This window comes from Alexandromys fortis, unplaced genomic scaffold (genome assembly GCF_014885135.2).
Source record: "Alexandromys fortis isolate MF-2015 unplaced genomic scaffold, M_Fortis_MF-2015_v1.1 scaffold_6, whole genome shotgun sequence".
NCBI lineage: Eukaryota > Metazoa > Chordata > Mammalia > Rodentia > Cricetidae > Alexandromys > Alexandromys fortis.
This window is the reverse complement of record NW_026067902.1, coordinates 10,942,807-10,966,882: the sequence shown is the minus strand read 5'-3', so window position 1 is coordinate 10,966,882 and position 24,076 is coordinate 10,942,807. Positions and strand designations below refer to the sequence as shown.

General features: G+C 46.7%; 1 long non-coding RNA gene across 1 annotated transcript in view; it reads right to left on the bottom strand.

Annotated features, from left to right (window-relative positions):
- Positions 1 to 710: 710 nt before the first annotated feature.
- LOC126496746 (uncharacterized) overlaps positions 711 to 24,076 on the bottom strand; it is a 76,456-nt gene continuing 53,090 nt past the window's right edge. The window contains exon 3 of the long non-coding RNA XR_007590418.1: positions 711 to 3,769. This is a non-coding gene — a long non-coding RNA (uncharacterized lncRNA). The remainder of the gene's footprint in view (positions 3,770 to 24,076) is intronic.

Sequence of the window (24,076 nt, the reverse complement as noted above, 5' to 3'; positions counted from 1 at the left end):
CTCCTGTGACCAGCTGCCCACACCCTTGCCCCACCATGATGTACGCGGAAGCTTTCTTAAATCGGGCACCAAAATAAACCCCTCTTCCCTACTTTTGCTTCTTCTCACAGCAATGAGAAAAGTAAGTCATCCTCAGGGCCAGGCTGGCCAGCAGGCACCCCAGGCCCGCCTGTCTCCCCCACACAAGCAGAGCCCGGTAGCTAGACTGCTCAGGATGAGGGGTGGATGCTAAATCAGCTCAGCTCGCACTGCACCGGGGCAGGGTTTGTTAGCTCACATGCCCTCTCCTCCCACCCCACCACCACTCTCTGTTCCCCCAGCTCAAATTCATGCCACCCCTCCAGTGTCTGTCACTCAAGTCCTGAGTCCCTGCCAAGACTGGAGGGGCACCACCCTCCCCCCAACATCCATACACCCACAGACGTGCTTCTGTCAATAGGCCCAGGAGAGAAATAACTATTCCATTAAAGATTTGATTGTTGTTGGAATTGATCCGCATCTCTATATTGCCATAGTAATCTGATAGGAGACATCATTTTTATGTTTTTTTTAATGTGTAGTTAGAAAGAAATAAAACCATTCGTCAAAGGCTGTACTTAGAGACCAAGAGACTCAGATCAGAGAGACTTGATGAGCTACCAAGAAGCAGGCAACATGACACACAAAGTATACCCCAGGGAGATGACCCTGCTGCTGTGAGGGAGGAGGGAGGGACCGGGCGCTCCCGTGTGAAGATAAAAACAGGCAGTTGGGCAGCTGCGTGGCTCACCGGAGGGTCTTGTATGCGCGGGTGCCAGCTGGTAGGAGCCCCAACCTAGAGAATAACTGCGGCTTGAAGATTTAGAGGCTGGCACTGGGCTCCCAAAGTACAAGAGCCAAGTCTACTCTGTGTGTCCCTACAGGCCTGTAGCTCCTGGCAGAGGTGACCCTCTGTAATGTCATCATCTGGGGTGTAGTGTCCAGCAACCATAGGAGGACAGAAGCTTGGAGGTTAGGTCCTTAGCCAATTGGAATATGCAACCTTGGGGTTCCGGTTGGCTTTTTATTGGGCATTCTTCTTCTGATTGCAAACCTGATGGACATTTATTGCATGGATTTTGGAAAGAGAGAAAAGCAAACAAGAAATTAAAATGGACCAGCGTCATCCTTCCAGCTAACTGGACTCATTTATCAATCAGACATTTTTATTTCCCAGCCTTTGGAAAAATACAGACTGTAAAGAAGAGAAGGCGAGAAAGAGCTTGGATATTGGGAAGTCAGGGCAGGGGAAGGGGTGACCCACCATCCACACAGCCTGGGAACACAATGAAGAGATTGAAAGTGACTGTGCCACCAGAATCCTCAGTCCCTCTGAGGAGAAACTGAGGCTCAGAAGGTGGGTGCAGAGATAGATCTCTGTGAGTTTAAGGCCATCCTGGGTTACAGGGGACTGATCCAGTCTAAAAGAGAAACCGAGTTAGGCAGTGGTGGTTCCCAGTACTTGGGAATCACACATCTTTAATCCCAGCACTAGGGAGGTGGAGACAGGAAGGGATATGGCTGGGCGGAGAAAGGAATACAAGGTGGGAGAAGACAGGAGCTCAAGGCATTCAATCTGAGGATTCGTAGAGACAGGATCTTGCCCCCATGGGTCTGAGGATTTTGTAGAGGTAAGAAATAGTGGCTGACTGCTCTGCTTCTCTGATCTTTCAGCTTTCACCCCGAATATCTGACTCTGGGTTTTTATTATTAAGACCAACTAGAATTCACATCAAGTAGTTACTGGTTTGACCTCTTGACCTAAGGTTTGTTGATTTTATTTAATTACTCAGTCTCAGTGATCAAATATCCCGCAACACTGTGTCCTCAGGGAGGGTCTTGGGGGTCTTAGGAGGAGATGAAGAAATACCATGGGGAATCTGGAATAGCTTTTAAAATAGAGTTGTTGATTGACTGCTGAGAAAGGGCCTCAGGGGGCCTTCAGTATCTTCTAGATCGGGCTCAACCTGTGCCAAGTGCATAGGACACTTGTCATAGGCACCAGGGATCCACCTCTGGGTAGGACACAGACAAGACACAGTTCCATGGGGCGGGGCTGACGTGGTTCCTCACTTCTACCACACACTTTCACTCCCACCATGAGCATCTGTGGCAAGTGTAGCTAGTCAGGTTCCCGGCTATAGAAAGCACCTGTTGGAGCCACAGACTGGGCTCTTCCCAAATGAGAAAGCCAAGGTCAAAGCAGGTGGGAGGTTCTCAGCCTTAGTGCCACTACCTACAGAGGCTCAAGCTGCCTCACGGTTTGAACCCAAAGGGGCCTATGCAGAATGAAGAAGATTTATTTTTCTTTCCATAGAAATCCTAGAACTTCAGGAAAGAGGGGGAAAACTCACTGGATTTAGGAAAGGAAACTTCAGGGGAATCAGGTCTGCTCTGATTGGCCCTCATGGAGCTTTCCAGATTCCAAGCATTTCTCCTGATCCAAAGTGTGAGGCTGGCAGGAAGTGAGCATGAGAGTAAACCTCATAGGAAAAAAAAAAGAAAGAAAAAAATAACAGAAAAAAAAAACAAGCCTTCAAGATAAGCGTTCAGGGCTGTACTTGAACTTTAGAATGTGAACATATTTATTTTCCAAAATTGTAACTACAACAGAAGAACAGAAGCTGGGGCCGATGGCTGGCTCATGACTTAACTCAAGCACTTGGGAAGGTGATACAGGAAGATTTCCATGGATCTGAGGTCTGCAGGGACTGCATAGTAAGTTCTAGGCCAACCTGAGCTATAGTATTAGACCCTATCTCTGAGAAACAATAACACAAACAAAAAAGAGCCATGATTAGTGCCAATGAAAAGGAATTACATAGACATCTTGTCAATGAAAGACAGTGCAGTGGCCCAAACCAATCCGGTAAATATGTGTGCTCCAACATGCCCACCTAGACAGCTGGGCAATCGTGTGTAGCACAGGCAAGATAAGTGAAGGCATGTGCTGGCCAGGGCTGGATGGGTCAGAGGTGGATCTAGGTAGTCCTCTCCTCCTATTAGTAAACTGGAGTTTATTTTCTTTGAAAATAGGATTGTACAATGAACAAAGGGAATCAAGCAAAATTATAATTACAAAAGCAACAATGGTTCACATGTATATCCTGTTTTCTGTATGAAATAATTAAGAATTTTATATACTGTGGTAGAATAATCCTTTTGTACACTGTGAAGATGTGTGCTCTCATTGATTTAATAGAGAGCAGGAAGAGGTTAGGCAGGACTTGTGGACAAGAAAAAAGGGAGCCTGGGGATGAAGAAGGGCAGAGTCACCAGGGGACAAGGAGAGAGGCAAGATGAACTTGCTGTGCCGAAAAAAGGCACTGCCACGTGGTAGAGTGTAGACAAGAAATATGAGCTAATTTAAGTCATAAGAGCTAGTTAGTAACCAGCCTATGCTATTGGCTGAGCATCTATAATTAATAATAAGTCTCTGTGTGGTTATTTGGGAGCTCGCAGATGGAACAGAAACTTCTGCCAACAGCATGCAATAGCTAAAATACCAACACATGTATTTAACAGATGGGGAACATGGGCCCCAGGAAGACTAGACAAGGTTGTAGAGCTCGTGTGTGTTGGAGCTGGGACTGAAGCAGACTCATTCAGTGAGGAAGTGGAAGCTATAGTGATTCTCATAGACAGATCTGAAGATAACATTCAGATGGGCTGGCTTCAGAGTCTGCAGATTTTCTACCTCTAAATTATAGGTCCAAAGCATTCGAATCTTCACATCATTTTATTTGAAGATCTGAAATGAGAGAAAAATACAGTTCATGTCTTCAGATCTGAACAGACAAGTGTGATGATGATTCAATGATTTGTTTCGGGCATCAACGGGACACAATCTAGGGCGCACCTGGGAAAAGTCTCCATCATGGATTGTTAGAGCAGGTTGGCTTGTGCACATGACCTGTCTTGAGGTGAGAGGACCCTCCCTGATTGCATGTGGGCAGCACGGTTTTACCTGCTGGGCCCTGAGCCAGCTAAGAGTGAAGAAAGGGCACTGGACAAACCAGCAAGCCAACAGAAGCAATGTGTGCCTTCATTTCTCTTTGTTCTCAGATGAGAGGTGACTAGCTGTTTTAATTCCTTCCACCTTGACATGGAATTGGAAGTCAAAGGAACCCTTTCCTTTCCTAAACTGCTTTTGGCCAAGATATTTTATCACAGCAAGAGACATGAAACTAGAACAGCTTAGTGAATGAAAGAATATTGTGAAAGACCTTGACAGTCCATTCAGCTTCAAATCCTCTCCCCAATGTGTCTCCTTCCTTTGTTCTTTCCCTCCTTCCTTCCTTCCTTCCTTCCTTCCTTCCTTCCTTCCTTCCTTCCTTCCTTCCTTTCAGTTTTTCAAGACAGGGTTTCACTGTGTAGCCCTGGCTGCCCTGGTGTTTGTTCTATAGACCTGACTGACCTTGAACATACAGAGATCTGCCTGTCTCTGCCTCCTGAGTGCTAGGTTTGAAGGTATATGATAACACCAATCAGTCCTTTTTCTTTTTAAAAAGTCTTTATTTACTTATTTGTGTCTTTGTGTGTGTAAATGACATATGCATGCCAATGCCCAAGGAGGCCAAAAGGCATTTGACTTCCTGCAGCAGGAATTACAGGTGGTCATGGGCCCACTGATGTGGATGTTGGGACCAAACTCTAATCCCCTGGAAGGGCAGCATGTGCTCCTAACTGCTGAACCACCTCTCCAGCCCCCACCATTCCTTCTCTTTCCTTTCTGGAACATGGTGGATCTCAGAATCACTCCTTCCCAGACAGAAGGAGCAGCTGAGCTCAGAGCACAGTCTAATGCTGGTTTTGATCTCTGCACTCACAGTGGGAGTCGGTCTGTGGGACTCTGGGCACCTCTTTTATGTCTTTGGGCGTCTATCAGTGCTTATGGACAGGACAGAAGCAAGGAAGAAGTCTTGTTGTCTAGAGATTTTCTCATTCACTGCCCACAGTGCCCAGGGCCATAAGAACTCATCAGATCAACTCTCCCTGGGAGACTCCAGCATCCTATCACCAGTACCCCACTTATCAGTAAGAATGACATTTGCAAGTTTGGGCCTATCAAAAATGAATTTCACTTTCAAGGAATGTTCCCAAAGGGCAGGAGGACACCAGTCTCTCTATGAGAAAAAGAAAAAAAAGGATACAAGTCCAACCCCAAAGTAATGGTACTTAAGGCTTAAGTTATGAAGAACTGTATTGTATATTCACGCAAAGTGTAAAAATGTCTGAAGATCTCTCTCTCTCTCTCTCTCTCTCTCTCTCTCTCTCTCTCTCTCTCCCTCTCTCTCTCTCTGTCCCCCCCCCTTCACCCTTCCTCCTCCATAACCCCCTGAATAAACATTCAACCTCACCCTGCAAAAAAAAAAAAAAAAAAGTCTGAAGACCATTTTTTTCACCCCGAATTACCTTTATACAGCCTTTGGGTGCACAGGCACCTTTAAACAGGTAGAAAGTAGCAAGCCTGGTGTTCTCTAAGTTTCTGACTTCCTGAAATTGTCATCCTGAGAAATACTAGCCACTAACCAGGAAGGGTTGAAGAACTCTATGATGTGGGATTCCCCTCTGTATGTTGTGATTATGTTTTATTGCCATTGGTTAATAAAGAAGCTGCTTTTGGCCAATGGCTTACCAGAGTAAAGCCAGGCAGAAAATTGAAACAGAGATGTAGAGAGAGTAGGCGGAGTCAGGGAGATGCCATGTAGCTGCCAGAGGAGAAAGAAAGCTGGCAGTAGGAACCTTGCTGGTAGGCTACACCCTTGTGGTAATGCACAGATTAATAGAGATGGATTAATTAAGATATAAGAAATCGCTAACAATATGCCTAAGTGATTGGTCAAGCAGTGTTTTAATTAATACAGTTTCTGTGTGGTTATTTTGAGTCTGGGCGTCGGGGAACTAATAAGCAGCCTCTGCCAACAAATTGACGCCAATGTGAGTAACTACATCCTGGAGATTTTAAAGGTAAATAGAGATTTTCTCTCCTGCCTACTTGAGAATACTTAAGAGTTTGAATCCTGCCAACTTTTCCAAAAGAGCCTTTGAAATATCCTGGGGAAGTCACAAAATCCTAGGGCACATTATACTAAGGAGCAAAGACCACGTCCCAAGGATTAAATTTTTTCTTTCCATCTAAGGGAAAATGTTCAACAAGGCTACATTAAAGAATACAAAGCCAAACATCTACAACTTTGAAGTGATGGTCCATCAATAACCACCTGATGTCGAAGAAAGACAGAACCAGAATCTCTGAAACCATTATGAAAAACAATATCAATGGAAGTTTTAGACAGGCAAGAAATTTTTTTTTTCAAGACAGGGTTTCTCTGTAGCTTTGGAGCCTCTTCTAGAACTAGCTCTTGTAGACCAGGCTGGCCTTGAACTCACAAAGATCTGCCTGCCTCTGCCCTCCGAGTGCTGGGATTAAAGGCGTGCGCCACCACGGCCTGGTGCAAGAAAAAATTTTAAAGCGATTTGTATTGAAAGGGAAAACAGTGCCACAAAAGCCCAAGAATATCATGTGTTAGATGGACAAGAGCTCCTGCTTTCCCTTGATGCTTAGGTTTAAATCCAGGGCATTGCACATGGTAGAAGGCTGCTCTAGTGCTGAACTAATTGTACAGCCCTGTAAAAACCTTTAAGTAGCAATTATATGTTCAGAGGACATAAGAGAAAACATAGCCACAATGAGTGAACAGATGGAGAATTGCCAGACAGCAATGGATGTATAGGAGTGTGTGTGTGTGTGTGTTCATTGTTCATTGTGGCATTTTCATTTATATGATCATATGCATTATACTTTGTTCTCACTTGTCCCCCTCCCCCACTGTTTGCTCCAGTGCTTCCCCACCTCCAGCTGGTTCCTCTCCCTCCCCCACAGTCTCCCATCTACTTCCTTCTCACATGTGTTCCATTATCCTCTCTATTCCCCACTTTCTTAGCAATGTATTTTTAAAGAATCAAAGGAAGTTCTGGAGCTGATGAGACAATAAAACCTAAAATAATAGTAAAACTTTTAAATCTTCAAGAGAAAATTAAATAACACAAACTTAGAAGTAAAAGTCCCAAGCTATAAAACAAACAGAAGAAGACCTGGGAAGTCTTGGAAGTCTTGGGGTAGGCAAAGACCTCTTAGAACATGAAAAAACACTAATCACAATTTGTTTGTTTGGTTTGGTTTTTTGAGACAGGGTTTCTCTGTAGCTTTTGGAGCCTGTCCTTGATCTAGCTCATGTAGACCAGGCTGGCCTCAAACTCACAGAGATTCATCTGCCTCTGCCTCCCGAGTGTTGGGATTAAAGGGTGTGCACCACCACCACCCAGCTTACTGATCACAAAATTTAAGTGATAAACTGATCATATCAACAAAATAATAGATGGTGTGAAAATATTCAAAATCTGTTTAGTCAATAAAGGATTTATACTAAGCATATATAAAGATCTCCTACAAATTCTTAATAAAAGCTATCATCTTCTTCATCATCTGGTAAATAACTCTGGGACCTCAGCCCATGAGATGATGTCACCCACATCCAGGGTGAGTCCTCCTTTCTTGGTTCATTCTGTCTGTGAACACCCTCATGGGTACACACAGAGATGTGGTTTCACGGTGATTCTAAACCCTGCTCAACTAAGAAGATGAACTACCACAATGGAGGCTCCAGAGGTTGACACCCAGAGAACTCTCCCTCCAGATGCTCGCCTCTTCACCTAGGTGTCCCTGGTGATGAGACAATGCTACCACAGTCTTCACTGAGCCATCTCCAGATCGAGGGAATTCTCTCTGTAATTCACACTTATTCCAGTGCTGGGTCCCCTAGAGAAAGAATACTTTCCATGCTGACTCAGTTCCAGCTCTGAGCAGCAATGTGTCTGCATTTTGTCAAATATTATAATTTACTGTTAAAATAAAATCCTGTTCTCATTAAACCCTAAAGGTTTTTAAGTGTTTGCTTTCCACCTCCCAGTCCAAAATCCAGGAAAACTTCTGGCCTCTATTCTAAGAGAAACACACACACACACACACACACACACCCCTCCCCGCAAAACACACACACACACACCAAAAATAACCAAAAGGGGGCACCTACCCCAGTGATCCGGGCTCCAGACAAGGGGGAGTGGTGTCCCTTCAGAGCCACAGAGTTCTAGAGGGAAGGCCTGAGATACAGACATCAAGGTTTCCCCAGGGTTGATCTGACTTTAGTGCCAAAAGTCCTTCATCCCAGGAGATCCTAAGCCCGGAGTACACCAGGATGGTTGCCCACCTAGCGGAAGATCGAGAGCTGCTGGTTGGAGGCCTCGTGTCTTTGTCAACCCTCAACTCTCAAGCTGCTTCTGGTGGACCTTGGATATGATGGTTCATACTCCTTCTGCTCCAACCAGTTCTCCTGGATTGTGTTATCTTTGCTATCAGCCCCCCTCCCAGACATACACACATATACAGAAATACACACATACAAGCACACCTACACAGAAACATACACAGACACACATGTAAAGGCACACACAGACACACATGTAAAGGCACACACAGACATACACACCGCATACAGAGAAACACATAGATGATACACAGTCAGCTGCCCAAACTCTATATATCTTACTAGGTGTCAACCATACTGTGGTGGTTTGAATGCCAAATGCTCCCCATAGTCTCTGGTATTTGAATACTTGGTCCCTGTTGATGGGATCCTTTGAGGAGGCTCAGGAGGGTGTGACCTTGCAGGCGGACATATGCCACTGGGGGTAGGTTTCGAGATTTCAGAGCGGTGCACCATTCCCAGCTTGCTCTCTGCTTCCTGCTTGTGGTTTAAGATGTGAGCTCAAAGCTGTCTTAATGTCATGCCTGCCTGCTGCCAGGCTTCCTCACCATGGCAGGGACGGACTCCTATCCCTCTGGAACTGTGATTCCCCAAGGAACCTTTCATTTTAATGAGTTGTCTTGGTCATATTGTTATAGTAACATCTTATTATTATATATTATATAGCACATAATATATTGTATATTATAATATAGCATATAACATGATATATGTTGTACAAATTAACATGTAAACACAGCAATATTGACATAACTAAAACCCACTTTCTCAGCTGGACTGGATGGTACGTTCACACCTGTAATCTCAGCACATGGATGGAGAGGCAGGAGACCCTCTTTCAGACAAAGCAAAAATCAAAACACAAAAAATAATTTTAACCACACCATGTATCTTGGCTTTTTTTGTTTGTTTGTTTTCTTTATCCAACGATGTCAGGACACTTCCCAAAGGGGTCCACAGTTTAAAAGTCTTTGAAATACTTGAGTTATCTGTGAATTTACTAAATTTTGTTTGGTTGTATTATTCTACTTGAGGCAGATTTTCTGCTCTTAGCCCAGGCTGGCCTGGAATTCACTATACGAGGTTTTCCCAGAACCCAGAGTTATTACTCTATGTAGCAAAGGACTTGGAGCTGAAGAGATCACCTTGCCGTCTCTGGTCCCGAAACACAATTTCGTTATCATCCAGGTGCTCATGAAATGGAGACAAGAGGCCAGAGGAGGCAAGGCGGAGGTGACTAGCGCAGCCATTCTCTGAGACGGAGGAAGGGTCCCCAAGGACTGCTGGCAGCCTGGAAAACCCAAAGAGGAGGGAACAAGAGTTACCCTCTGGCACCCCAGGCACCTTGACTTTTGCTAGTAAAGTCGTTTCAGCCTCCTGAACTCTAACAGCAAACACTTGTGCCACTGGAATCTTCCGAGATGTGCGCGCGCGCAGCAAGGGAAAGAAGGGTACTCAGCAGGAAAAAGAACTAACGCTAGAGGAACCAAGTGCGTTAGGCCGTGGGGAAATCCCGGGAGGAGTTCGGACAGCCTCCTGCTGGGAAACAGCCTCCAAATCCCCCAGCCTGGAACCCTAAAATCCCCTGGGCCAGACCCCAGCCCCACCCCGGCCCCTGGAGTCATCCGCATCTGCTCCAATGTGCCGACTCTCAGCCTGTACCACTTGGGAATCTGCGGGGTTACTAGCCTATAAGGCCAAAGGGAAGGAGTACCTGCCATGCTGGCTGCAGTGCATGCTGGGAACAGGACCAGGCCAATTATCGTAACAATCTGGGCTGCCGGGCACCTACCTATCTAGAGTGAGCTCCTGTAAAGAAGCACTGACTCTCAGCAACTTTCAGATCCTGAGTAGGAATCGCTAAAGGCTCCTGAGTGGCTGGAGGGCCACAGGCCACTGAAGCATTTAAGTCACAGGATGTGTATGGGGGGGGGGGGGGGGGGGGGAGCGGGTAGAACTGGTAGACAGGTCTTGGGCCACAGGTGTCCCAAGCAGATGTCGCTCAAAAGATGCTGAAATAAACCTAGGTAGACTTGAAACGTTTCTTGCTGGCTCATTTCATCCCAGCCTGAATGACAGGGTGTGGTGTGGGGGAGGGAGGGGTGAGGTACATTTGGTCATACAGCCCTTGTTTACTGAAATGGCTTCTCTTAACCGAGAAAAAAAAAGTCCCGGAATAAAGGGGGTGGGGGTTGTCCTTGGCTTCCTTCAGCTTGCTTGGTTACAACAGTCAAAACCGGCCTTCAGATTTAGTTCCCGAAGGCAGTCAAAACCGGCCTTCAGATTTAGTTCCCGAAGGCGCCAATGACAAACGGAGAGTGCTGTCCCTTGGCCATCAGAATCACAGCGCCTTCCCCCGTGTGCACTGTGGGACACAGGCAGTGTGTGCCTAACACCTCCGAGGCCAGACAACCCAGACTCTGCTCCCCAAAGCCTGGGTCCAGCCACTATGCCAGAAGCGACAGCCCAGACTTTCCCTGACACAGTTGAGCAACTTGAGGCTTTTAACTGCCTTGGGAATTTGGGTGTGCCTCAAATGAGGAACTGAGATAGGCTCTCACTTCCCAGTGGGGGGCACAGCTCTACTCACAGAGTCCCAGTTCCCAGGCCTGGGAAGCAGGCAGATGGAGCTTCCATCAGGACCCAGAAGCACTGTTCCAGGGGCTGGGGGCCCATTTGCTTTTCTAGCAACTCGCCTTCTCATTTCAAGGGCATGACGATGGGAACAAGGACACAGTGTCCACCTCTAGCCAGTGTTGGAGCCTCCTCCTCTGCTGACCTGTGCACAGTGCAACCCCAGGTTCTCCTTCCATCCGCCTTTAAACATCCAAGGGCTTTGGGGAATTGGGGGTCTAAGGGGGACCAATGGCTCGACTCTGTCATTCTCAGAGCAGCTGGTACAGGAGGCACAGGCATATCCCAGAGAAAGAGGAAGGCTTGGCCTTGCCTCAGTTTCCTCCACACTCAGAGGGCCTCCCTGTCCAGCCAAGTCGCAGACCCGCCAAGACCTAGCATGTGCTGTGTCCTGGCTACCAGTGGTTAGGCGGGAAAACTCAGGCATTCACCTGCCAGGTTCTAATCCTACCACCAGGTCTTACTTTCCTCCACTTATTGTGGCATTGCTTCAGTTCAGTGCCTCAGTTTCCCCATCCCTAAGTAGTAAGGAGTTTGGGCCTTTTGAGAAAGCTGTGTGTGTGTGTGAGCAACACAGGAGAGCCGAGGGCCGCACCCGGCATGCGGGATGTGATTGAACCTGAACGCGGTCTTCAAGCACCAGAATCTGAACCAGCGCGCTAGGCTGCTTACCACGAAGGGAGTCAAGGTCCCTTTTACGTAGCTTGCCAAGCTCCCCTAGGATCTGACATTGGTTCCCAGGCATGGACAAATGGCAAAAGCTTTTCCTGGCACCTCAGCATGGAGGCCCCTTCCCTGGGGGCTAGCCCCCAGGTCCTTCTCTTTTCCCCTATATCTCCATGGGGCAAGGATCAATCTTCTCCCCCATATGCCAAAGGGGAAATGAGGATCAGAGAGGTTGGATGGTAAAGTGAGTCAGGGTGGCACTGTGAACTGACCCTTCTGACCCTTGCCTGCCTGTTATCAGGTCTGCTCACTGTCGTGAGAGGTGGCTGGATGTCTTTGCTACATGGGCCCCGTAGAGGCAGGTTTAGGAAGCAGGCTAGGTACATAAGGCACCGGAACCAGGCTCTCACATCATGGTTCTCCTAGACTGCTGGGCCTGGGCTACCTGGAGGGTAAGTGGTAAGTGTCCTCATACTTCTGCCTGCCTGCAAGGACACTCTCCCCCTACCCCCATCCCAGTTTCACTTCTGATAGGTTGGACAGACCCTATGTCTAAAATGCTAGGGCTGTGGTATTACTTTGAATGATGTCTTGAGATGAAAACGATGGGGTCTCAAACTATTGCCCATTGCCCCAAATGACTAGGTTACCCGATTATTATTTAATAACATCTTATCAGAACACAGTGGTTCTCTGTGCATCACCGCTGGCTGCTGTTATGCTACATGGCACAGTAGAGCGGCTGTGACAGACAGAAGGGCCTACATGACTAAGGACATTACCAGCTGGCCACTGTGAAAAATCAAAGCTCCCTTGAAAGTTTGGTTCTGGAATGCCTTGACAACATGGGGAGTTTATATTCTGAATCTCTACAGTTTGGACCAATTCAGGTTCTACTGAAGGTGCATCCAGTGTTAATACAAGTGCAGACAAGGGGTGGGGCGTGTGTTGTGTGTGTGTGCGCGCACGCGCGCGCACAAGAACTAGTAGCAGGCAGTGAACATGCACTTATTTATTACTAATGTTGAACTCGAAGTCAGGGTTCTCCAAAGCCGAGAGTCTGTATGGGATTTGTTAGCTTGCTTACAAGATGCCGTGCAGGTAGTCCAGCAATGGCCTTTTCACACTGGAAAGGCTCAGAATCATGTGTCTGTTCAGTCCAGGAGGCTGGATAGCTCACGGACTCGATGTGGAGTCCTGGAGAGACACTGGCTTCAGTCTGTACTGGAATCCCAAAGAAAGAAATCGGTTCCAATGTTGGTGAAGAAATGTCGTAGAAGCAGGATAGATGGTCTTGCCAGAGGGTATGAGGCCAGAGAGGCAAAGATCAAAGTTTTCTTTTTCCATGTCTTTTTATATGGCCCGCCCAACCAGAGGCCCAGATTTGGGGTGGGTCTTCCTGCCTCAAATAATCTGGTAAGAAAATCCTCCCAGGGGTGCCCCTCACGGGGGTTTCAGCTGATGTTGACAACAGAGGTTCGCCGGTAGAGCTCCTTCCGTCATCCCATAGGCCTCAGCTCGCTCACAGGAGAACATGGAGAAAACGCCACCCACCTCACAGGGCCGCTCTTGCCAGCAAATGAAGTCACATATGAGGAACTCAGCATTTGGGGCCCTTCCAGAGCCCCCAAAACCATTCCCAGGAGCACCGCCGCGGCTCTAGTGAGGGTGCCTAGCATGTGTTAAATGCTCAGCCAGCTCACCAGCCCCCACACCAGAATTATCCTAGGCACCTGCCATCATATTTGGAGTACAGGTATCATTTGAAATAAGATAATCTCCCTTTTTCTCAGGTACCAATTTGGGTCATCTCAAGAATGTGACCTTCTGCCAGTTTCAAAGGTGCAACATTGGTCACTTTACCTGCAAACAGGACCCCGCCAGTGCTCTGTGCATAAACCAATGTCAGTGGGGTCCGGGATGTCTCCCACAGACCCTCTGAGACCCCCAGACAAATGCCAAGGTGTACATGACTCCCACTGGAGCTAATAAGGAGACATTTTGGATTCCCCAGGGTAGACTGGATCAGTCCTCTTTCTGTCAGCCATCATCTCCGCCCAGAGACAAACGGGTTTATCTGCCTTTTACTGCAGCCAGTTGCCCATATTTAATAAGGGGGGGGGGAATGGAGGGGATTTGCCGAAATGGTTCCTGGGCCACAGGAGGAAAAGAAGGGAAAGGGGTGGGAAGCTGCTCTTTGACCCCAAAGTTGGCGAACTTGCCTCATTAATCAATCAGACCTGTGCTGGAATACAACGTTGCTCATGTTCAGGGAATTAAAACTTGAAGCTAAACTTGTAGCCGGAGGTAACCTGAGCGCAGGCAGCCTGTCTCCCACCGTAGATTTATGGTGTTTACTCAACAGTGGATGGGAACTTTCAGGGAAAGAACACCTCTCTTCTCTTTTTTCAAAACACTTCGTCAGCCCAGAGTGATCAAGTTCCCGATTTTCAGTGTGCGGAGCGCACACTGGATTTGATCTTCCCTGTTCTGAGCCCAGCTGAAGGGGGAAAGCGGGCAGCTGACACCCACCGGTGGGAGTTGCCTGGGAGTGGTTTCCTTATCAGAGTCAGCTCTGGCTGCAACCCTTGCTTGGCCTGGGCAGCTCGAAAATGGGCCACCTGCACACAGCCTAAAGGTGAACCCGGAACATGGGTCACCTTGCCACACGCCACGAGGGGCACAGGGAATTCTTCAGAAAAGCCTCCGGTTCCCCTTGTTTTGCTTTCGGGTCCTTTGTGGTTTCAATTCTGAGCAGTGATTGCTGTGACTTCAGAAAAACAAGGGGTCCCATTTTTCAAGCTTTTCCCACAACAGCCTCACCTGTCAGTCCACGTAAACATCTCCCAAGTACACAGGTTTCAGGCTGACGTCCTTTCTGGATAAGATTCCTTTAAGACACCTCACAAGGAGCTTTCCTGCAACTATGCTTGGACATGAGGCTTGGAAGTGTGGGAGCCTATAGTCAGTCCAGATCTTCTCTCCCTACAGACATCCGCCCCTACAGGATCCCACTCCTACCTTGCCTTCTGGTTGCCTTGGGCCTAGGGTAGTGGAGATAACCATCCAGCTGTTTCAAATTAACCTAACATTTTGAGCCTTCTTGTTAAACAAACCCATCCCCTGCAAGCCATTACAAAAGCATTTTATGAACACAGGCTTACAAAGGCTTTCTCAAGCTTAGCAGTGTCCAGAAATTTTGCACTGACTGATATTCTATGTCAACAAGAAAGGCCACGAGTAAGAAAACCAAAGATTCCATCACTTACAGCAGTTCTCACCCCCTTTATATGGGGAGCCTGGTTGTTGGGGGGCACAGAATAGTTTGCTGGCAAAGCCAGAGTCCTCCCAGACCTGTTCTCTAAGTGACCTGCAGAGGCCCAGAGACCTCACAGTAGCTAGTTTTCCTGCAGGGCAGACTTGCCCGCTTTTGTGCTCCTGGACCTGGAGAGCAGGACCAAGGATGCCGAGAATTTACAAGCAGAGATAAGATAGGATTTAGAGGAGGAGGTCAATCAGATAAAAATGCCACACACAGACTTGGAATGGAGCTGAGTCTTCTGCCTGTCCTGAAAGGAAAAACGGAGAGGGATGAAGATGAGCGTAGCTCAGACTTCTGGCAACCTGCCTGTTTTTAACACATTGTGGTTTAGTTCAATCCATCTTTAAACAAGGTGGAGTGACTCATTTCGTCTTTTCTGCTTCCTTTTTCTCTTCTGCCTCCATCAAAGACTTGAAGGATGTAGTCACGATGCCCTCAGTTTACCTTCCAACAGGAACAGTCTTTGAGAAACTGACCTTGCCAGAATTAGATGAATGGGCAAGTAAGTGCATTGTGGGATGAGGAGAGAGTAAGGCCCAGAGGCTCTGGTTGGTCTTGGGGGGTGGGGGGCTTTGGATTCATTCTCATCTGCGACTTTACCAAGACTGAGGTTACAAAGCGCCCCTTTCCCCACCAGTTCCAAAGCACATTAGGGATCTTGTGTTTTGACAACACCTCCCTGTATCTTGAAAGTCAAGAAACAGTATACTCAAGGAACAGTTAAATTGTGTGGAAGACGTAAAGAAAGCCTTCCTGGGGGAAGCTAGTGGGGTAATCTAGTTTTGGGGTGGACCCTGCTGTTCTCACAAAACAGTCTTACAGGATGGCTTGACACAGCAATCTCCTTCAGCCTCCTGCCTGGAGAGAGAAGGCTGATGACTTTGAGACTGAAAATGGGCCTTACAGTCTGCTCTTTTCTTCTGTCATAATCTCAGAATTTAGGATAGGATTGAAGCCAGACGGTGACAGTAGACCAGAGCCAATGGGGAGTGAAGCTTTGAGCTACTGTTGTGTGCAACCAGACGCAACATTGCTCATTTCTTCCTACTTACTTTTTGAAGAAAGAACAAAACAAAAGCTTAGATTCTTTTTAAATTTTGTTTGTATAGTTCTGTGCTGTTTCATCAGAGACTGTCTCCAGGTAATATGTCCTCACCTTTTGCCTATAGACTTTGCTCTATTTGAACAAGTATATTTACACATTTTAATCATTCTGATTTCCATAAGTTAAAATTAAGCTTTTTTGGTTTTGGTGACCCAGAGCTTTCTGAAGCAGAGTTGAAAAAGAATGCAAAGGTTGTCAATCATGCAAGAGACTGACACTTAGCTCATTCTTAAAAAATCTTTTTCACCCTTCCTATTTCCTCAAAAGTTAGTTCTCAGAAAACAATTCATTTACTGTATGTGCTCTATTTACCAGCAAGGTTAAAGGTTCAGGAAAAGAAAGACTTCAAAATATTTACATTAAGGCAAATGGTTCTGAGAGCAGGAGCTGGCCTTGTCTGACACAGGCTGGGGGAAGCAGGATGGTCACAAGTCAGCGCATCTTCTTGTTCCCCCACTATTTCTCTTTTTCTTCTGAGAATGTGATCCTCTTTTCTTCTTTCTTGTAATGTCCGTACATCATAGCTAAGGTCCTTATGACTCCAGGAGAATATCTTTCTGATGAACATGTCTATATTTTCTACTGTATTCATTTTTCCAAACAAACAGTTTGGTGAGTGAAAGCAAATAATGTGTATGGGGGTCAGCATGGTGAGCCTTTGCCTTTATGCCAGGTATTTTGCTCAGAGCTAACGCATTAGGACAGAGAGTTTCCTATGCTGATGTGGTTGTTAGGCAATATCTTCTCTAGTTTGTGGGTTTGCAAAGCAAGGATCCGGCTGCATTACTGCACACGTCCATCACACATGCACACAACTACTATACACAGCTATCACACACACATGTACACGGTTACCATACACAACTATCACACACACACACATGTACATGACTACTTTACACAGCCATCGCATACACATGCACACAGCTACCATATACAACTATCACATATACATGCACACAGCAACCATACACAACTATCACACACACAGGCACATGGTTACTATATACAGCCATCATACATGCACAAGGGCTTCTATACACAATCATCACCCATGCATACGGCTACCAAACACAACCATCACACACAGGCACACAGCTACCATACCCAACTATCACACACACACATGCACACAGCTACCTATACATAACTCTCACACACACAGGCACACAGCTACTATACACAACTATTACACACACATGTACATGGCTACTATACACCGCCATAACACATGCACATGGCTACCATACACACCCATCACACGTGCACATGCTACTGCACACGTCTACAGACACCATGTACCACAAAAGTCATACCCATTTACACCCAGTGCAGAATACCACACACATGAACATTACATACCTATACCCACATTATACATGTATCACACATCTAGGCACACACTCACATATGTGTGTGTGTGTGCCAAAGATGTCTACACTTACATCTACCCTCGGACCTACCCACACAGGCATGGGTGCACAAACATACCCAAGTACGCACATGCTGCAGACATTTATTAGACAGACATACCCACATATGCACCATAGACATCTATCCCATACACACTCAGCATCAAACATGCAATCCGCATCATCATATACATCACAGCCTGTGTCACATGTACACAAGCACAATACTCATATGACTGTATATCCCCCCTAACACACACATCATACACACACTTAGGTACCCACACTCATTTCCCCATCCTTACCCCTCGAGGTCGGCTCTGCTCCCTTTTAAAAGGACACTGTGGTGTTAAGTGGCTACCGTTTGCAAAGGAACCAGACTTGAGAGAGCCTGTGCCTAAGGAAAGCTTTCTACCGCAGGTCAGTCCTGCTCAGACCAGGACCTCCTCTGAGCATGAATGACTAGACAGTGACTAACTGGAGGAATATTACTTTTTGCTTGGTTGGTTTTTTGAGACAGGGTTTCTCTGTAGCTTTGGAGCCTGTCCTAGAACTAGCTCTTGTAGACCAGGCTGGCCTTGAACCCATAGAGATCTGCCTGCCCCTGCCTCCCAAGTGCCGGGATTAAAAGCGTGTGCCACCACCGCCCAGCTAGGAATATTAATTTTTAATAGGCATGAACAAACTATCCTGAGCAAGTTGGGGACTGAGGATATCTAGAAAGGCCTAGAAGTCCAAAATGGCAGGATAGTGGTTGGTATAGAGGGATGGTTGTAGACCAGCAGCCATTTTGGATGGTTTGTTTTTTCCTTTCTCTTGTTTGCCCTCCTCAAAGGCCAGCAGTGACTTGCGTGGGAGTCTTTTCATAGTTTATCATCCATGCGTGTCTCTGTGTTATCACCGATTCTCAATGTTTTTCCCACCCTAACCAGCTGGGAGGGAGAGGCTCGTATGAGGCCCAGGAGCTTCTCTGTCTGTCTGGCCACGCCACCATTCAGTCTAGAACGCTGTGGAATCACTGACTGACTCAGCACTGACAGCCAAGAGCAGATGTGGCCTTTGCCCTTTTGAAGTCCCCTGGGAGCTGGTGGAAGTGGTTGATTCTGGTGCCAGTGGTCAGAGCTGGGGCCTCTACCATTTTGACTCAGAGAGCTACAGCAAACCGAACCCAGAACTGCACAGGTCACTGAACTTGCAGTTTTGCCTTGATGTCATTGACCATGCAGAGGCCTTGGGAAAGGCTGCATGGCAGGCAGATACCCTGAGCCCAGACACTTTGGATTTCAAGCCCGGGCACACCACCATGAGTCAGCTGTGTGACAGAAGGTAGACTTATTCTTGGGAAAATTCGGTTTCCTTAACCTAAATGAAGATAACCCTGCCTCCAGCGCCTGTGAAGAGACTCTGAACTAATGTTGGAAGCCCCTAGAAGAGAGCAAACCAGAGCCTCAGCCTGGGTAGCCAGGATGGTTCTTAGAGAGGCGACCATTTACAAACCTGTCTATACAGACACTCAGCACTGACACACGGGGCCTCAAGAAGAATGGCCATCGAGATCCTTCCCAGCCTTGAGATCAGGCTGGCTTCTCAGATCCTGCTAAGTCAAGTATAAAATGAAACCTGCCCTTGATTACAGAAGTGAGAACCCAGAAGGTGGGCGGGTGGATGCCAAGAGGTAAATCAAGTCTAGGATTTGGAGACTACAGTCTGTCTTAGTCATTGTGAGTCAAGGCCACACTTTCCCTCAACTGCATAAAGGCAAACTGACCTCAAAAGTACTTTAGTATTAGGAAAAGGTGTGTGGTTCTAGAAAGTTCAACCAGAGCCCTTTGTCAGAGGCCTCAGCAAAGATAACCAAGAGACCCTGCCAAGACTGTGAGACCTTCATCACATCTCGACAACTTCATCAAAGAACTCAATGGGCTTCCTCTGAAAGGAGCCAGCCGAGCGAGCTCCTTCTGCCTTGAAAGTCCCCTATGGGCCAGGGGAGGAAAAGAAATTGTTCCCATGGAAGTTTTCAGTCCACCCCCACCCCTGGGTTTGCTTTCTCTTCCTGGCATCTTTGTGAAAACATGGGATCAAAGAGCCCCGCTTTGGCAGGAGCTGCCTAGAGCCCATGCCACATGTGAACCCTCTCTCCTCAGAGGTGTGCAGGGCCCTCGGCTTAACCACAGTCTTGCTGTGGTTGGCATATATGCAGATCTAGCTTCCCGCCAACCTGCAAATGTTTCAGAGGGGCTGATCTGGGAGGGAGAGGCAGGAGTCGAAAGAATGGGAACAGGTGTTTCCCAAAGACACCTATTCGAAAAGCCTGCAGAAAACCAGACCCTCTCCCACTTCTAGGAAAGCCCGGGGAAGGAGTGAAACTGGACCACAAGCTTTTGGGAAGAATCTGGTGGTCTTGAGGAGGCAACAGAAGTTCTCTGAGAGAAAGTCATTCCATGCTAACCTCATTTCCTGTTTTGACGTGCTTCACCAGAACAGGCGATTAGGGGAATGCCCCAGAAAGTGTGTCTTACTTTCAGTAAAGCATTTGAAAGCCTCTCCTTCTATCCTATCTGTGCCTGGTTCAAGATGGGCTAGATGACCTTGAGACTAGCATTCACGATTGGCCAGACCAGACTTCCCCAGAGAAAACCAACCCACGACCTCATGGCAGCCCTGCTGACCTATTGACCAGGCCACTCAGAAGATCCTGGATTCATAGGTGTTTCCTTCCACAGTCAAGTAGCCTGGAATGACCATCATTCCACCCACCAGGAGGTTGAGTGGTGGCAGCATTGACCTGTGGTCGGGCAATAGGGATGAGGCCCTTGAGAGATGTGACCTTCACAGAGCCCAGTGTGGCTCTTGCCGGTGTTTTTATAACACCTATTGCTTTCTAAAATAGCTCGTAAGGAGACACAGAAGGCATATTTACCAAGACTGCCAGCCACATGAATCTCTGAGGAAGACACACGTACTGATTCAAGGGCCGAGAGCGAAAAGACCACGTGGAACTCAACACGCCGTGGGCAGGCTGGGTAAAAACACAACCTATGTAGGGGTTTAAAAAGAAAAATTCTCTCAACATTTTCTCCCAGCTGTGACACTAAGCATTCGAGTGTGTCCAAGGATGTGAAAAACCAACCTCCACCTTTGAATTCTTTCCTTAAAGACGGAACTTCTTTTAGGGACGCTTGGGTGACAGCCTGAATCCCTCCCCGGCGGATCTGAGAGCCTCAGTGTGAGAGCAAGCTAAACCCAAGATGATAAAGTGCTTAAAAGGGAAAGCTCTGAAATTCTAAATAGTATTATTCTCTGTCTAAGGTGCTTTCCCTCCAACTTTAAAAAAAAATAGAAAGAAATCTGACAGCGGCTGAGTGATAAGAGGAAAATGATTCAGCATGGCTTCTCTCTTCGTCTCTAACCCCTCGCTGGCAGGGCTGGCTCAGCCAGCTCCCTCTGCCCATTACTTTCTTTAAAAATTAAGTAAATTTTCTATGTATAGCTGTTTTGTCTGCATGTGTACACATGCATAAGGTGGGTGTAGTGCTGGCAGAGGCCAGAAGAGGGTGTTGGATCCACTGAGTCACAGACAGTTGTGTGTCACCATGCAGGGCCTAGGGATTGAACCTGGGTGGTGTCTGCAACCCCACCTAAGCCCACTTCAACAGCTGAGAATACCTCTCGTCTCCCAAACTTCGAAAATTCTTGAATTCATTAATTACACAGGTAGGTTCAGAGGGCTCACTCTCTGTGGCTGAGTCTCCAAAGAGGCAGGTGAAAGCATTGTCTTGAATGAAATCTTACAAAGACAGGCCTTGCGCATTTGCAGGGTATTTTAAGTTCTTTTCAATCATCTAGTGCAGGGAATGTTTCCTTTGCTGCTGCTCAGGCCCTGCCTCAGAATATGCTTGAGGTAGGAGGGCAGGCCTTTGCAAAGTTAACCAGTAGACAGAGCTAGCCCAAATTCTTTCCGCGTCAGCCAGAGTTTCCCTTACAGTTAAGGGCTCGCTGCTCCTGTGTGCCAGGCTAGCGCCTGTGTTTCTCAGGACATTGCCTTTCCATGATATGTATGAATGTATATATTCTCCTCTGAATTGTTCAATATGACAGCTGCAGCCGTGGGTCTGCAGCTGCTCTGCTTAGACAAATTAAAGTCGAAAGGAGTTAAAGGCTCTGATCCTCAGTTATATTAAATGTCCAGGGCCATATCGGCTGAAAGATAGAGTAACAGAGGAGGTGGTCCTAGATCAGTGTTGCTTAGTCTTGTGTTAGCAATTACATTAAATGTATATAACTTAAATAAAAATATTATAATGTTTATATTATAATTTATAATATAAAATACATACATATACATATCTTCAGTTATATTAAATGTCAATGGCCATATCGGCTGAAGGATACAGTAACCAACAAGGTAGAGCAAAGGTGCTCAGTCTTGGCTTAGTATTAAACAGGCTTGTGTTGCTCAGTGGTTAAGAGCACTTGTGCTGGGCAGTGGTGGCGCACGCCTTTAATCCCAGCACATGGGAGACAGAGGCAGGTGGATCTCAGTGAGTTTGAGGCCAGCCTGGTCTACAGAGTGAGTTCTAGGACTGTTACACAGAGAAACCCTGTCTTAAAAAACAAAACAAACCAAAAAAAAAAAAAAAAAAACCAAGAAAAAAAAGAGCACTTGTTGCTCTTCTAGAGGACCCAGGTTCAATTCCCAGCACCCACATGGTGAGTCTCAATGATCTGTAACTCCAGTCCCAGGACATCCAACATCTTCTTCTGACTTCATTGGATGTCAGGCACCCATGTGGCAAAAAACTTACATAAAGAAAATAAAATAAAAATTTAAAAATGCCTGTGGAGAATTTTAGAATATCAGTGTTTGTTCCTCATGTTTCCTACTTCCAAATTCTGGTGCTTTGAATCCAGGTGAGTCCTGGAAATTGAGGGTTGTTTTTGTTGTTTTTATATATAATTTGTGATTAATTTCACTCTCTGGTCAGGGTCAGAATTTTGTCCTAAAAGCATCTAAAATTATATGGTTAATTCTCTTTTGCCTTTTTTTCTTATTATCCTTATGAGTGAATTAACCCATGAATACTGTTTAGATTATCTCTGGTCTTTCCAAAGCCTGTGACTTCCACTTTGCTGCTGTTGTTGTTGAGGTCATAAATACCCTACTGAGTAGAGGTGGGTAGTGAACAGAGGGCGGGCTGTGTTCTGTTTGAGAACATAGGAAAAGAAAGGCTATCTGGGGGAGACATGCCTGCTAGTGGAAGCCCCTGTGCCTGGGTAGGGGTATGCCCAGAGAGGACTGTGTGAACCTCTGCAGGGCACATACACACACCTATGTTTGGGTCTAAGCCCCTTGTCATCTCCTGGGGGCTTTGTCTCCACTCCATGGGTGACCCCCTCCACATTGCTTCCTTCTCTGGTAGAGCCCAGACCAATGAACCTAGCACAGGAGACAGAGTCTCAGGACATTCTGCTGAGGATAGCTGCTGCTGGAGACACCCCACTGAAGACTTGTCTCTTCCACAACTCAATGGTTTTTGACTTTCCAGGAATATAATCAAACAAACTTGTACTTGAGGATAGGTAAGCAAGATTGGTTCTAATAAGCATCTGGGTATGAAGATAGGGGAAGGCTTGTGTCCCACCTCTCCTGCTAAGCAGGGAGCTGGAGGATGGGCTGGATCCACATCCTACTGCTCCAGCAACCAGCTGCAGAGACGGAGGCTTAAGCCTCACCATGTCGTTAGAATGTAGATATGCCTATTGCTGAGAAACAACACATGTCTGCTGTAGTGAGAGCCAGATGCTGTGGACAGATTTGGGGGTAAGACAGCACATCTGCCTCTATCAAGAAAAAACTAGGAAGGACAGTAAGATGCACAGACAATAAACAGCGATGGTCACTTCTAATAGTAGGTCAACCCTATGCAGAAAATAAGAGAGATGAAATGGAAGGGGTCAAGGTGTCTCTCAGGACTTGGTGTTCAGGGAGACTTCCTAGAGTCTTAGCATTTGGGTGAGAACTGGATGGGGCCCCTGGGCCTCTGTGATGAGCCCATGACCAATTAGCAAGCTGATATTGAGAGTATAAAGCAGTGAGCACAGCCACTGAGTTATTCTTGGATTTCTGCTAAGCTTACAAGTGAAAACTAATAGACTCTTGGAGGTGACTACAAATGGCCTCTTTGGCTACATTCCCAGGATGGTGAATATGTTCAGTTTACCACTGGAAATGAGAAGAGGACTCTGGAGCAGGAATGGCTGGCCATTTAACCATTTCAGAGGACATTCAAGTGCCAGTCACAGGATTTGAGGGACAGATTTGGAAAATCAGGACATCTGGATGAAACATCCATGATTTACAGTGCTTCACTTCTTGAGCCAAGCCTACTTGTAAGTAGGCTATACATGCCAGGGAGGCTATCCCATCTTGACTCCAGAACATGGTACACAGTAGGCCCCATAAGAAAATTATTATGGGCTGACTCTGCAAATCAATGTTGTACGTGGAGGTGGGGGGAGCAGAGAAAGTGGGAATTTCCCATTGTGACACTCTAGGCCAGTTCTCAGTTGTGACCAAAATGAACATGGA